This window comes from Aptenodytes patagonicus, chromosome 1 (genome assembly GCF_965638725.1).
Source record: "Aptenodytes patagonicus chromosome 1, bAptPat1.pri.cur, whole genome shotgun sequence".
Classification (NCBI taxonomy): domain Eukaryota; kingdom Metazoa; phylum Chordata; class Aves; order Sphenisciformes; family Spheniscidae; genus Aptenodytes; species Aptenodytes patagonicus.
The window spans coordinates 151081624-151095931 of NC_134949.1; the positions used below are offsets into that span (position 1 = coordinate 151081624).

The 14308-nt window shown below is 46.1% G+C and overlaps 1 protein-coding gene across 2 annotated transcripts in view; it reads left to right on the plus strand.

Annotated features, from left to right (window-relative positions):
* Positions 1-1278: 1278 nt before the first annotated feature.
* CYFIP1 (cytoplasmic FMR1 interacting protein 1) overlaps positions 1279-14308 on the plus strand; it is an 80515-nt gene continuing 67485 nt past the window's right edge. For both annotated transcript variants that reach the window (XM_076358809.1, XM_076358801.1), the window contains exon 1: positions 1279-1372. The gene's annotated coding sequence lies outside the window, so the exon portion shown is untranslated. The remainder of the gene's footprint in view (positions 1373-14308) is intronic.

Sequence of the window (14308 nt, forward strand, 5' to 3'; positions counted from 1 at the left end):
ACAGCGGAAACTTGTTTGAAAAAAACAATAGATGAAGTAACAGAATAATTATTCTGTTCTCAGCACAAAAAGCATTAATAGCACAGTGTCCCACTAACAGCTGTTAAAAACAGAGACCTAAAATTGCTTGCTGCAGCAAGCAATACTGTGGAGTTTGCTAACGATTGGAGAGGGTTTTCAAGAGTAAATAAAATATTGGATGCAACTTAAAGCAGTCAAATACAAGCAAATAGGCTTTGAGGAAAAATCAAAATTGTGTGGGAGTTCCCATGCTCTCAGCTGACTGTAACCCCTACATATAGTAGGTTTGTGGATTCTGTCTGCCATAAAATAGTGATGGAAAGAACAATCCTGACAAACTTTAGTGAAAAAGAGCTGGCAGTTTCATTTTGTGGTGCAGCATCAACTTCATTAGATGAACCTTGAAGAAATAAAAGAAAAACAGAACTTGGGAGAACGTTACATGGGAAAGGTAAGCGAAGTTTAAAATGAGCAAGTATACACGCTTTGTTGTGTTTTATAGAAAAATAAAAGTGGGAGGTTGTCAACAGCCAGTGGAAATAGCCAGTCTTGTTTTTTCTATTTTTAGTCTCGGTGAACAGTGGCGTTTCGGATACGAAACAGACGTGCATGGGCACCCTCTAGAGGACACTCGAAAGGGTTTCCTACGGGATACCCTTCGCTGCTTTAAGGTTAGGTCCTGCACCCTTACTGCTGGGCTCTTTCCCTCGCCGGCCTGCCAAAACTGTAAAGTGGAAAAAACCCAGGTGACCTGTTAATGCCGACCGCGGGGTCCCCGGGGCGCTGGACTTCCCTACGGGGGGCTCTCGCGGTGATGCTGGGGGCACCCGGGCCCCGCGCGGACAGGGGCGCAGGATCGGACTTTGGTCGTACACAAGTACGACGGGGGCGCGGTCGTCTTATACATAGATTTATCTCATATACAGATTTCCCTGCGCACATGGCACGGAAAAGGTGGCTTTCATGAAAAGCGAAGAGACGGATCACAGCGCGGCAGCCGAGCACGCAGCTCTGCCGCCTGCGGCAGCCCCGGGACGGCTCCCGGCTCCCCGGGAGGAGGAGGAGCCGGAGCCTGCCGTGGGGGGGGAAGGGGCGGCAGGTTTGGGATGAGGCGGGAGGAGGAGGAGCTGGAGCGGCAGGAAGGGTGTTTCCCTGCGCAGCTCCCGGTTGAAGTGACTCAGACAGGAAACTCCCCGCCAGGCGCGGCCCAGGAGCGGAGCCGCCGGGCCGACGCGACCCTCGGCGGCGGCGGACGGGCCGGGCCGAGCGGAGCGGAGCCCCCGGGCGGGCGGACAGACGGGCCCCTCCCGCCGCCGGTGCAGCGCCGTTCCCGGGAGCCGGCGGCGAGCGGGTGAGCAGCGCTTCCCCGGGCCCGGAGCGGCCTGCCGGCGGGGTGGGGGCCGTCCCTGCGGCGGCGGCGGCGACTCCGCCGCTTTGGGTGCGCCTTCGCCCCCCTCCCCCGTTTATAAAGCGTTTATAGACGCTTTATCTGAGGCGCCGGGCGGTTCCGTGCCCCCTCCGCGCGCCTCTCGCTAGTGACCGCGAGCCCGATACGCTTATTTTTGTTTTATTTATTCCCCCCCCGCTCTGTTTTTGGTGCTTCCCCCGGGCTGACCCCCTCGCAGCAGGCTGCGGCCCGCCGAGCTGCGGGGCCGCGCCCGCCCCGCCGCGGGGGCGCGGGGCCTCCCCGGGGCCGCCGGCTTGAAGGTGCCGGTGCCGCCGCGGGGCGTCCCGCTGCTCGGGCGGAGCCGGGCCCCGGGGTGCCGGGCGTCGCCTCGGAGGTGCTGCTGCGGCGGGGCTGCGGGCGGGCGGCGGGAAGGGTCGGGCGGCGGCTTGGCCGGGCGCTGTGAGGCGGCTGTCGGCGGCAGGCAGGCAGGTGGCCGCTCCCTCAGGGGGGCCCCGCCAGTGGGTAAAGCCTCAGGGGTAGTCACCTAAAAGCCAATTTTAGCCTCTTCTTCTGGGTGTGGGGTCTGAATTGTTCTCTCTCACGCGTAGCCCGTGTGTCTGTAACACAGGGGTGGTTGGAGTTCTGCTTCCTAGGCTGTCCGGGAGCGGATTAGATGGGGAAAAATAGGAGTAAAAAGCCCCATGCAAGTTCATCCCGCTCTTCAGATGAAGGAGGTGATCTAGTGTCTGTCTAAGGACATCGAGTAACTTCCTCTTGAGGAAGTTAAGTGTTGTGCAGTTAAAATAACTGTGCTGTAGTGAGAGCAGCAATGTAAGCACGAAATTCCCCAGGTGGATGGTCTGTTACCCCCGTCCCTCTCCTGCCTGGCTCTGACGAGCAAAGTGATGAAGGCAGGCATGCACTTCGTCTGTGTGAGTATTCCCGTAGTTCATTGGCAACTCTGCTAATCGTCTTTGCCCTTCAGTAGGCTCTCGTTGCCTTGATTTTTATTCCTGTGCCGTTTGATGGCAGGTTTGAGTAGCATTTATTTAGACATGTAAATGGTTGGTTGTGCCAGGGAGGCTGTTAGGAGGAAGTTGTCTTTGTGGGATGTAGCCAGTCTGCCTGCAGTGGTGGCTGGAGAGTGTGCATTGGAGGGGCAGGAAAGCTGTCTGGAGGAACTTTTTCTTAATTAGAAGGTCATACCGCGCTTTGCTGTAAACTGTGGGAAATGGAAGGCTTAGGCTAATGAGCGACTCCAGTCCTTATTGCATTCCAGTTACTTATTTGCCATAACTTTAACATAATAAACTTACTGAACACGTACACATGCAGTGTTGCTGGTTAGCGTGTTTTTCAAAGCAGAACTTCTAATAATAGCATAATGCAATTCTGTGATCTCTGGATTATGTTTATATTAATTGCACTTATACAAACTGTTTTCTGCTCAGACTGAGTACCTCTGAGCTATATGCTAGAAAATGCATTGCTAGTCCTTACTTAAGTGTTCTGGTTCTTGGCTTTATTTAAGTCCTGCTTTTGCCTTTTAAAAACTCTTTTTTTTGCATTTGTAAACACAGAGTTTCTCCTGATCTAATGTAAAAGGCTCTTTAAGCGTTCCCAGACAACTGGTCTGTGAAGTCTGGCTGGTGTAGGCAGCCAGTGCCTCTGTAGCTGCCAGGAAGGAGGAGGAGGAATTCGGAAGCAGCCTGTACAGCATTGGGGTACAGCAGGAAGGCTTAGTCCCAGTATTGTCAAAGCTTGCTCAGCTTGCGCTCTAAGAAATGTACAGTAGGCTTTCTCTGCAGCAGCTTGAATTTTTAATTTTTTTTTTTTTTTTTAAAGGATGATGTGATTGATGAAATCTCTCAATTGTACTTTGTGGTTTTCAGATTGCTACACCTATTTTGCTGCTGTTGTCGTTGTTTAAGAATAAACCTCTCAGAATCTTAGAAAAATAAACAAGACACCACTCCCCCCCACACACCCCCCCAATTGCCCTGTTAAGGATGAGTAAGACTTTGTGTGTTTTGTTTACAGACCTTGGGTTTGGTCAATTCCTGTTGAGGGTCATGATGGGGAGAGCAGAGTGGTGTTTGAAATGTGTTCAGCAGCGTTAGCTTAAAACTTCTGACTTAGTAGATAGCACAATATTTAAACCTAAGTGGAGCTGAATTGCATATGTGTTTTAAAAAAATAAATCTACGTTATAAGAAAGGGAATGTTCCACAAACAGTCCAGACTTTTCAGTTCTTAAATCCTGAATGTGTGACTTACAAAAGCTGCTAGTCCTTTAGTGATGTATGTGTAATATCCAAAGCATTCATTAAGAAAATTCTTATTTGTTCAGTTTGCCTCAGGTGGAAATTGTCCCCTGGGCTTGAACCTACAAATTCTCTCGATTGATTACACAGACTTTAAAGTGTAATTAAATAATTAACAGATATCTGTTCCAGCTACATGTTTTATGTTAGAAGTTTGTCTGATATACTCCTGAGTTTTGGTTAGTACTTTGTTTATGCATTCTGCAAGAGGGCTGCCTTGGAAGGTGGCTAGTTCCCAAGGGTAGGTTTCACAATCTTGTTATAACTGTCTTCTCAGAATCATCTGATTTTTATTTTTTGTTTTGTTTCCTGAAGATTTCCAGGATATTCAGGCTGAGGTGGAAGCTTCAGGGCGGTCGGATTGGAGCTGCAAAGTTGGAACAAAAAGATGGAACAAAAAATCCCCACAAAGCTCCATTTCTTAGATTCAGTTTTATTCGTCCTTTGGCCCGAAAGCTGCTAGAATCGCTTGCAGTGCTATACAAGAGAGAATTAATTTTAGCATAATTTTCACACGTTTTACGTGTGCATCAAGACGGTCTCATTTTACAGTCATTGCTCTGCCTTCTCAGGGCAAGTTCTTCGTGTGGTTCCTTTACCAACGAGTAAAGTAAACTTTAATGTCAGGCGGCGTGTTATACCATAGTGAATCAGAAGTCAGCCGGATGATTGACTTAGCTTCTCTTGAAACAGTGACAGTGCGCGTTTCTGAATTTTTATTGTTTATATATTTTTAAATAGCTGTAGTTACTATGGCAAGCCCCAACTTAATAAGCAATTATTCTTGAACCGAATTAAGGGCTTGTTTACCCGGGGATGCTGCAGGAGCTTGACACAACCCAAGCGTGAATGGCCCGTGAAGTGGTTCGGGTGGATCCACGCAGGCGCTTGGGAATGTGGTTCGTTTAAACAGTCCCGAGCTTCCATTTGGACGTGCTCTCAGCCAGATCACACAGAAAGGGAGTAGTAAATGTAACAGATTTGGAAACTATTGATATTTAGAACGTACACCTTGCCCTACGAGAATAAGGTCTGCCAGATGCCACTGTAGCATTTTGTTAGTTCTTGGCTACATTGTTACTTGAATACATAACAAATGAAAGCCACCTGTATTGTCCTTTTTTTGTGCATATGTGCAGATCTGACACAGTAACATGGAAGAAGGACATTTCAACATTGTGAAATATGATTGTATACCTACAAAAACTTACTGACAACTTAGTAACAGTACTTATATTTTAAGCTACAGACATCCGTTTAGGATTCTTCTTTTACTATACATCTGCCCTTAGAAACTGATGTTTGTAGGGCTCAGGGGTACGCTTTGCTGTGTAATACTGATAACTGAGAGTGTGCATTGATTTTCTTGGTTTAAGTACAATTCCATTAGTCCACATCACCTGCCCTTCTAGAGGTAAAATTAATGTATGATGCATTGATGAGACTTACTACAGGAAGGCAGAGGGTGCAAAATAGCAGATAATCTTTCGATCCCTTGGCACCAAAAATGTTGTAACTCATCTTTTGGGTCGCTCCTTATCCTCGTAAACACACCGGCAAAAAAACCTGAAGCTTGTTTGCTTCGTAGGACTTAAAAGATTTTCTCTGTGTCAGTATGTACTTTTTGCTCTCTACCTCTATTATGACTATAAATATATGTGCGTTCATAAATGTGCGCGTTGTGGAGGAAATCCTGTCTTCAAACAGTTCAGTGTTTTTTGGGAAAAGTGGCAGTCTCGGACTTCTAACTGTAAAAAGTAGGGTGATGGTAAATGTGGGTATGGCACAAATAGTTGTCAGGTATTTGCCACCTCAGCAGAAACCCCCCTCCCCTCAGGCTAACCGTCAGCAGGACAGCAAGTGAATTTATAGCTGTGTAGCCTTTCTGGAGAAAGACAGTTGTAGGGGACGTGATTTAAGGTTGTGGGCAGCAAAGTGCTGGGGAGGGAGCCCAGCTCTCCAAGCCTCCACGGCTGGGAGGTGGTGGTCCCAGGGATGGCTAGGAGCAGTGCTTGTGCTGTGCTGCCATATCCCTTCCCCACATCTTCGGTAGCTGTTTCATCCCACCAGCACTCTGCTCCTGCTGTCAGGGACCCAGATAGGCCATCGGCCTCACGGCCCGGTGAGGCACTGAGCTCAGGGAGGGCTCTCGGGGTGGAAATCCCTTTGTAGCCAAACAAGCTGCTTGCTAGGCGCTCCCTGCGTGGGACTTAACCTGGCTGTGTTCTGCCAGGTGTGGACCTGCAACCCTCCAAGTCACGTAGCGAGGTCCCTGCTAAACTCTTCTCAATAACCTGAGAGAAGTAAAGGTGAACACGGTGGTCCTTCAGTTGGGTGGTTGCTCTCGGGTTCTGCGTCTGTGTTGCTGGGACAGGTGCCCTGGCATAGGCGCAGCTTAAAGTGAATGACCTCCCCAGGAGGGGAGGTTCTACCTACTAACTTTAATAAAGCTTTTCTTATTTCTAATAATTGGGTAACACTAACACGTGAAGAACTGACACTTCTGTTCTTGCTTTCATTAGAGGTAAACGCCAGGGCAGCAGGCTGTGGTGCCTCCCTTTCCCTGGTTTATAAAGCAGTTACTCGTGGAGTGAAATTGCATGATTTCTCCATGCTCGAACCAGATGTTGGGACATTTTCTCAGTTTAACGCTGTGTGTCTCAGCAAGCCTCTCACAGGGCTGGTTTCTGCAGGTCTGCTTTTCAGGAATGTTGGTCAGGAGGTAGTAGAATGACCAAGCAACTTTTAAAGCCAAGAATTACTCATTTGGAGCAAAAAAAATGCCATTCCTCCTCCCCTCCCTCCACCAAAAGACATCTCAAGACTTCAGGCAGTGTGTAGACTTTTATGCTTATTAGGTGACACTCTCTACAAATGATTAGCAGGGTTGAGTCTTAGTAATGTTCTTATGAATTAATACAGTATTAAGTAAAAGAAAAGAATTAAATGGTGCTTTTGGTTTTAGAAACAAATACTCAGATTTCAGAACCAGTACTGTGTTTTCATGTTAGGACATGAGTCTCAAGAGTCGACATGCTGAGCAGTGATTCCAGCTGTGTAAATGGTACAAGGAGCTTTCGGAGATGCTTACTTCATGCACTACAGGTATACAAGAGATTTGTTTCCAGGGCTTAGACAAAAATATGGTAGTGCTGTATGTCACTTTAAAATACTTTAATTCTGACAGGGACATGGACACTTTGTTGGCAGGAAATAAAAATGCTGTAGACCTGAGCTTGATTTATAGTCGTCTTTCAGTGTAGCTCCAATTATTTGAAGTGGGTTCACTGACATACATTAAATCAATAAGGAGAGTGCACTGAATTATATGTTCTGAATGTAAAGTTCAGGTTAAACTATCATGACACGTTGCTCAAGATAGATGTGGATGCTCGTCAGGTGATATCAGAAGTAAAGCTTTTGATGAATTTTTACTGAAATTGCATATTTTCATGTATTGTATAAAAGGTTAGAGATGATGAGCTCTTTTAGAGGAAAAAGAAAGCTTAAGAAACTAAAAGCTATTTGCTTATTTCCGTTTTCTCCTCCACCCTGTCCTGTAGTATTTCCTTAATTTTTTTAAGAGAACTATTAAATTATAACTTGCTTCTTGTCTGATTCTCCCTCTCCTCCCCAAAATGCACGTAGCGGTACTTTTTTTTTTTAACAGCTTCTGAAACCTGTTTTTTTAAAATACTGTAATTTTGCAAAATTGTACATTATTCTTGTACCGTGTTGGATATTAAATAAAAAGCATGAATAGTACCAATTTGCCTAAAATATCTTCCAACTTATTTTTCAGATAAAGAAGCATATTTTTTTTTGCTTCAGTGAAAGTTGAGGGAGCTGTACTGCTGATTTTAGTAAGTACTTTAAGGTTGAGGGAAGGAGTGGGAATGATGGTACGCAGCCTCTTTTTTGAAAAGTCATTTTTATTGAAGCCTTCGTTCACTTTTTAAACTTAAATAAGTCAGCCAGAGCTTCATCTGCAGGTTTGCACTGAAATACCTGCTGGATATAATTAATGCCTGTCATGTCATCGGGGCCATATGCTGTTACGACGGAGCTGGATGCATAATGCGGAGGTGCTGTGGAAGGGAAACTCGGTGGCTGCCCCGACCTGAGCAGCTGCCCTCAGCGGTGCCGTGGCTGGCGGCCTCCCCGCAGGCAGGGGCTGCTGCTGGGTAGGTGTCCTGGTTTTGGCAGGGATAGAGTTAATTTCCTTCCGAGGAAAGGTACAGTGCTGTGTTTTGGATTTAGGGTGAGAACAAAGTTGATAACACACCCATGTTTTAGTTGTTGCTAGGTAGTGTTTACACTAGTCAAGGACTTTTCAGCTTCCCGTGCTCTACCGACTGAGAAGGCTGGAGGTGCACAAGAAGCTGGGAGGGGGCACAGCCAGGACAGCTGACCCCAACTGGCCAAAGGGACATTCCATACCATGTGATGTCATGCTCAGCATATAAAGCTGGGGGAAGAAGAAGGAAGGGGGGGACGTTCGGAGTGATGGCGTTTGTCTTCCCAAGTCACCGTTACGCGTGATGGAGCCCTGCTGTCCTGGAGATGGCTGAACACCTGCCTGCCGATGGGAAGCAGTGAATGAATTCCTTGCTTTGCTTTGCTTGCATGCGTGGCTTTTGCTTTCCCTATTAAACTGTCTTTATCTCAACCCACGAGTTTTTCTCACTTTTACCCTTCCGATTCTCTCCCCCATCCCACCGGGGGGGGAGTGAGCGAGCGGCTGCGTGGTGCTTAGTTGCCAACTGAGATTAAACCACGACAGTGGGCTCCACCAGAAGCGGTGAGGCTGACCTTGGAGCAACCATGTCTGGAAATGGGCTCAAGAAGAGAGTGCTGTCTCTCTCTTCCCTGAGAAAACAATGTTTTCTTCTTTATTTCTCCCAAGTCTTGTGAAATGAAAGTACGTTTCAAAAACTCACATGCTTAAATGAACAGTTTGTCTATGGCTGAGGGGTTGCATTATTGCTTAGATTGAAATCTAGACTCCAGACTCTTGTCTTTCTCTTGATCTTTGTGGCTCATCTCCCTCACCTGTAATGTGACAGACTGGTGCTCAGCCCACCATCCACTGCTCCTTTCAGCATATGCTCACAGGTGCACCCTTTTTGATTAAAGTAACAGCAGTCCCCCCCACCAAATACAAAGGACAACCAACCAAATCCATGTTGAACAGGCACAAGCATGAGCAGTCTCTGATGGTAGTCCTGCAGGATGAAAGGTGCTGTGTCTGAGGAATGCCGGGTTAACTCCGAGCACACGTGCTTTCTCCTCTTCTTTCTGGGGTGGTTATTGCTCTTGCTGCTTCCTTCCTTGTTCTTTGCAGAATCCTTACATTGGGAATCTTATCCTTGCTAAGAAACAAGAGAGCTTTTCACAACTGCTGAACATGCCATAAGCGCGGTGCTTCAGTGCTAAACTTTAGTCTTGCCCAAAGCAATGCTGTGCAGCATTGCTTCCTAACACACCCATGCAACAGCAGGAAGAATCAGAAGTATGAAAGAAATGCGCGTCGAGGACAGCCGCAGGAGGCGGCAGCAGCACAGCAAAATGGCCAAAGCAGCAAAACAAGAAGAGAAGATTAAACAACAGGGGAGGGGAGGAGTGAACTGGGTGAGAGGAAAAGAACATGAAAAAGAGAAGGGGAGGGAGTTAGTCAAGAAGCAATAAAAAGAAAGAACTGGAAGTTGAAGGACAAGCAGAACATAAGTTGCAGTTGATGCAACTCAAAGATGTGGTATCAGGGGAGTGTTAAAGGGGTGAGGCAAATAGGTGTAGCAAGAGAGACCTCAGCACACCTGACCTAGAATGAGGCAACAGTTAACTCTTCTATCTTCATTCCAGCCTGAAGAGAGACCAAATATTGTGGAGGGGTTTTTAATATGTGTGAAAGTTTAGGATTAATGCAGAGCTGAGTTGGTATTCTGAGTGAACATGGAAAAAAAGTAAGAATTAATTAGTAAATCAACACAAGCCCCCTCAGCCTTCTAGCTCCACCAATAGCAGATTTTTAAATTTTATTTTATATTGGCGACTTATATCTTGGGCTTCAGGCTTAGGTACACAGATAAAACAAACCAAGCAAAACCCCTCTGTGAATTCTTGTAGCACAAGTGCCGTTGCAGAGGGGGTTGCGTGCTGCAGACCAAGCTGCAGCGACAGGCCCTTCCTCCTTGTTCACATGCGTGGGATGCCTTTGGAGCAAACTTTACAGGGTTAGGCTTCTCCCATATCATCGTAATGGATTCTCAGATAAAACGAGTGGCAACAAGCAGAATCAGTTTCCCATTTTTGAAGTGTGTGTATCGCACTACGCTTGAGGTTCCTGCGTGGGGATAGCATTTGACCCTACATTTTGTCATCAGGCTGTTGCACCTCTCTTCCAAAGCTTCAAGGTGTGGAATGATACTGCAGATGCATAGTACTAGCCAGGCTGCATATTGAAATACCTGGTGATTACTTGCTGCATCATCCACTGCAGGTACTGCTGCTGTAGAATTAGTGCGTGCTCATCCATGTGCTACTGCTGGCTGCTAGCACAGCAGGAGAAGATAAACCCACTCTTGTGCTAACTTGCTAGCAAGGATATAGTGACTCCAGCCTTGTGCTATGATACGGGAGTGCTAGGGTTACACGATGTTGTCTAATTGTGGGAGAGTTTTCTTACTGAAGCTTTAAAAGGGAGTAGCTAGTAGACCTGAACCTGGTGGCAGGCATCAAGGAAGGCAATTCTGTCCCACCGCGGCTCACCAATCTTGATGTAGGCTTTGTCCAAAGAGCCTGAGAATTCCCGTTCATAACCTATTGTGAGGTTAGTGGAGCGTCAGGCCTTCCTGTCATTGGAAATGTGCTTCAATTCATCCAGGGCATTGGAAGGGAACGCCTATAGTTAATTGACAAGTGTGACCGATTGTCATCTGAGTGCTGGTGGTCAGTGTGTCAGCGAGCTGTTTCAGCTATGACAGCATCGTTAGCAGTGGTGTCCTCCTGACCTTGATTATGGCGTGGGAGGGAAGAAGGAACAGTACTGACTCATGAAAGCGTGGCTTTTAGGTTGCATAAACGGTGCTGCTGTTGCTTACCAAAGTATCTGATGCTGCACAGAATTTGGAGTCCGAGGTGATAAGACTGGTGTATCGCTGAGCCCTTGAACCTTGGTTGCACAGTCATAGCATAGTTTCGCTTGTGTAAAGAGAAGGGAATCGCTTGTCGTGATGTTTCCCTGCAGGGGACAGAAGCTGGTCTGGTAGCAGTGTAGGCTACCTTAATGAAGAAGGTTGCGTGAAAAATTCATGTGTGACTGAAGACAAAGTGCTTTTAGTTTGGGAAGTTGAGATTTTCTAAGGAAAGATTTTCTGTGCTTCAGCATTATGTTCTCCTCCAAATTTGTGCCTGCTCTTGGAAGCCTGCTTCCTCCCCTGCACCCCTCCAACGTCAGGGCAAAGCAGTTAATGTGAGCCATGCCGCCCCATAGGAGTCTAATACTAAATTAATTGTTTCCATTATGCGGCCATTCTTCTGGGACTTGCTATGGTGCTGGGATGGGATAATTAAATGCCGGAATTTTTGTTTTCCCTTTTGCACCTATTGAGCCTTTTTTATTCCAGTCACAGACGTATTTTTGAAAGCTTAACAGTATGTCAAATCTGTTGCACAAAGGACTGTCAGCTGCTGTTTGCTTTCTTCTGTCTTTGACTTTAATCAGGCAGGCCAGTAAATGATGTGAAAAGCATTTTTCTTTGCTCCTTCAGCTTATGCAAATCTGTTGCTTAGGAACAAAGAGGAGCTCCAGTCCCAAAAGGAACATCTTACACTGATCCCCTTGGCAAAAAGGCAGATTGTGCCGTCCAGAGCACAGAAAAGGAGCATTCAAACAGAGAAGATCCAGCACGTTGCTGTTCTCTGAAGCACTTTAGTTATCAGTCTGGTAAAATGTTTTCTGCTCAGTCTGAATTGATAGGTATGCAGTTGAACAGCTGAGGCTTTTGAAGTTTAATTAAAATAGAACTAAAAGGGAATTTTTGAGAGAGATCTTGGAGTTTTGAAAGAAAAGTGAATATTATAGTAACCGCTGTGCTGTTCTTGGAAGAGAAAATCCATTCCCTTTGTTAGCTCTTCCCTTCACAAGGGCCTTTTATGATCAGAGTCTCATGGTATAACTGGAGTATGAACATTACACAGAATATTGAATCAACTTCGCTTCATAGAAAAATTATTTAATTGATTTTCTACAAGCCAATAAAATAAAGGAGTGACACAGTGGAACAGAAGGAACCTGAAAATGTTGTGTTGCTGTAGGGATAAAACTTAACTTCTGCTGCTGTGTAGACCCAGCCTGTTCCTGTGGGAATGTTGTCGTTAGTTCCCATGGAGTTCCCTGAGATTGGTCCCATAGACCCCGGTTCAACAGGCCATTCAATCATCTTTTTAAGTTTATCCCTATTTTAATTTCTCTCCTTCTATGCATGGACTGCTGAATGCCTTTGTTCCTCCTTTTTTGAAGCATATGCTTTCTTTAAGTGCTGTAGGTAGAATTTTCCTGATTTCCATCATGGTATCCTGTCCTGTAAAGTAGGGTAAGCTTTGATTTATTTATTTATTTATGCCTATTTTAAAAAGGCAAAGCAACTCACGTAGATACATGTTTAGATTCATGGGTTGTATGGCAATTATAATTTGCAATATACATGCCAGGCCTGAGATTTTATTTTAATTTAAGATTCAAAGATGCTTTTGCAGACTTAGGAAAGAAGAGAAGCAATGTCAAAGGAAGTGCTGTTTAAAGTGCAGACAGACTTCCTCTTTGTTTTATTTTGAGCCTGGGAACATGTACAAGCACTTGGAGGTCAAATGCATCTATTTAAAAGCAAAATGAAAAAATTTGTTCAGTGGACTGCAAAAAGGCACGGGCCATCCCTTCCCAACACCTTTTTCAGTCAAATGAAACAGTGTTCTCATCTGCAAAGTCATAAAATATTCTAAAACTTCTGTTATGCAGCAATTTTTTCTTAGTCGTTTAAACTCCACCTTAATTATCTCACTCTCTGGCATGAGTCTTCTCCATTTGTTTGGATATGAAATATTTTTTTCCACTTACAAATTTCAGCGTTTGAGATCTTCTTGGGTTACGTAGAGCATGGTCTTACCAAAAACAATTCCCTGAACGTCCCAAAACACCTCTGCTTTCTTGGGCTGTATTCTCGCGCTAATAGTTGCACGTGTTTTATTGGTGTTGGATGTATGCTAATTTTAAGAGCATACATTGTACTGGGTGCCACTGTGGCCCGTTCGGTGCAGCAGGAGGTGGGGTGTGCTGCAGCATCTCTTCTTGCCCCACTTGTGCAGTTGCACTAGCATGTTGCTGAACAAACGGTGGTAGCTTCTCCCGCAGTGGAGAAGGAGGGAGGAACTGTGCTGGAGCGGGTCAGGCTTTGCTGACCCAAGCTCAGAGTGTGGCGTGCAGCCCCTGGCTGCCAGCTGCAGCCCCGAACTGCTGATCCGGCCTTTTGTCACTGGGGGCCCCAACCTCTCCTCTGGAGCGGTAGGAACTTGCCCTGCAGTTACGGTAGCCATAGGATATGTTTTTCCTGAACTGTTTCAGGCTGTTTCAAGTGCATTTTGAATGGATTCACGCTGCTTTTAAACTTAGTTTTCTTGGAACTCATGGTTAAATGACTGAAAATATTTGGGTTTTGAGATGTGTATTTAAGATACCAGTGTCCAAGAATGGTGAAGAAAATGAGTCCCTGTGGTCTGACTTGTACAGTTTGTACAAATGAAGAGTTCATGACAATTTCAGTGCTCAACCCTCTCTTTTGCATCTGAATGATGACTTTGTTTTATGCCTCGTTCCAGGAAAAGCACTTGCACTGTCTGTGTGAAGTTGGGCTCCTGCGGTTCCCTCTGCACCCTGTTGCTTTCCCTTAATTACAGAGGAAGATTAGCCAGTGCTGTTACTTGTCTGACTCTTCTCACCCTGAGAGGCAGTGTGGCTCAACTCTGCCCATTTAGCTCTGCCCGCCTGCCCGGCCAAGTGCGGCTGGAGGTTGTGGTGTGTGCGTTTGGGGTGGGGAGGGAGGGGGGTCTGTCAAAAGAGAAAGCAGCGGTAGGTGGGCTGCTCTGAAGAGGATAGGACCTCAGGAGGGGTTTGATCTGCTATCGCTGCCGTGGGGACAGCCTAGACAGCTGGCGGTTCGTTCAGGAGCACATGGGACGTGCCTCATTTTTCAGCACCCGTTTTCAGAGTCCATCCGAAAAGTGGGATGAACGAGTGGAGGAAAGTTATTTCATCCACCACTTTTTCATCTACCACTGCTAGTTTGCTGCAGCCCTTCATGCCAGGGCAGCTTGAGGACCCAACTGAACCCAGCTGAGCGAAGACACTTGTTTTACTCTCAGACTATTGGGACCTTCTGGTAATTCAGCTGAATTTAAGCTGAAGAAAGTGCAGATCCTTTACGTTATTGTCTCTTTCATACTTCTTTTTTTTTATCAGAGGTTAATGAAAAAAGGAAATCACCGTCTGTGAACAGCTGAGCTGTTGCCTAAATGAGATGAG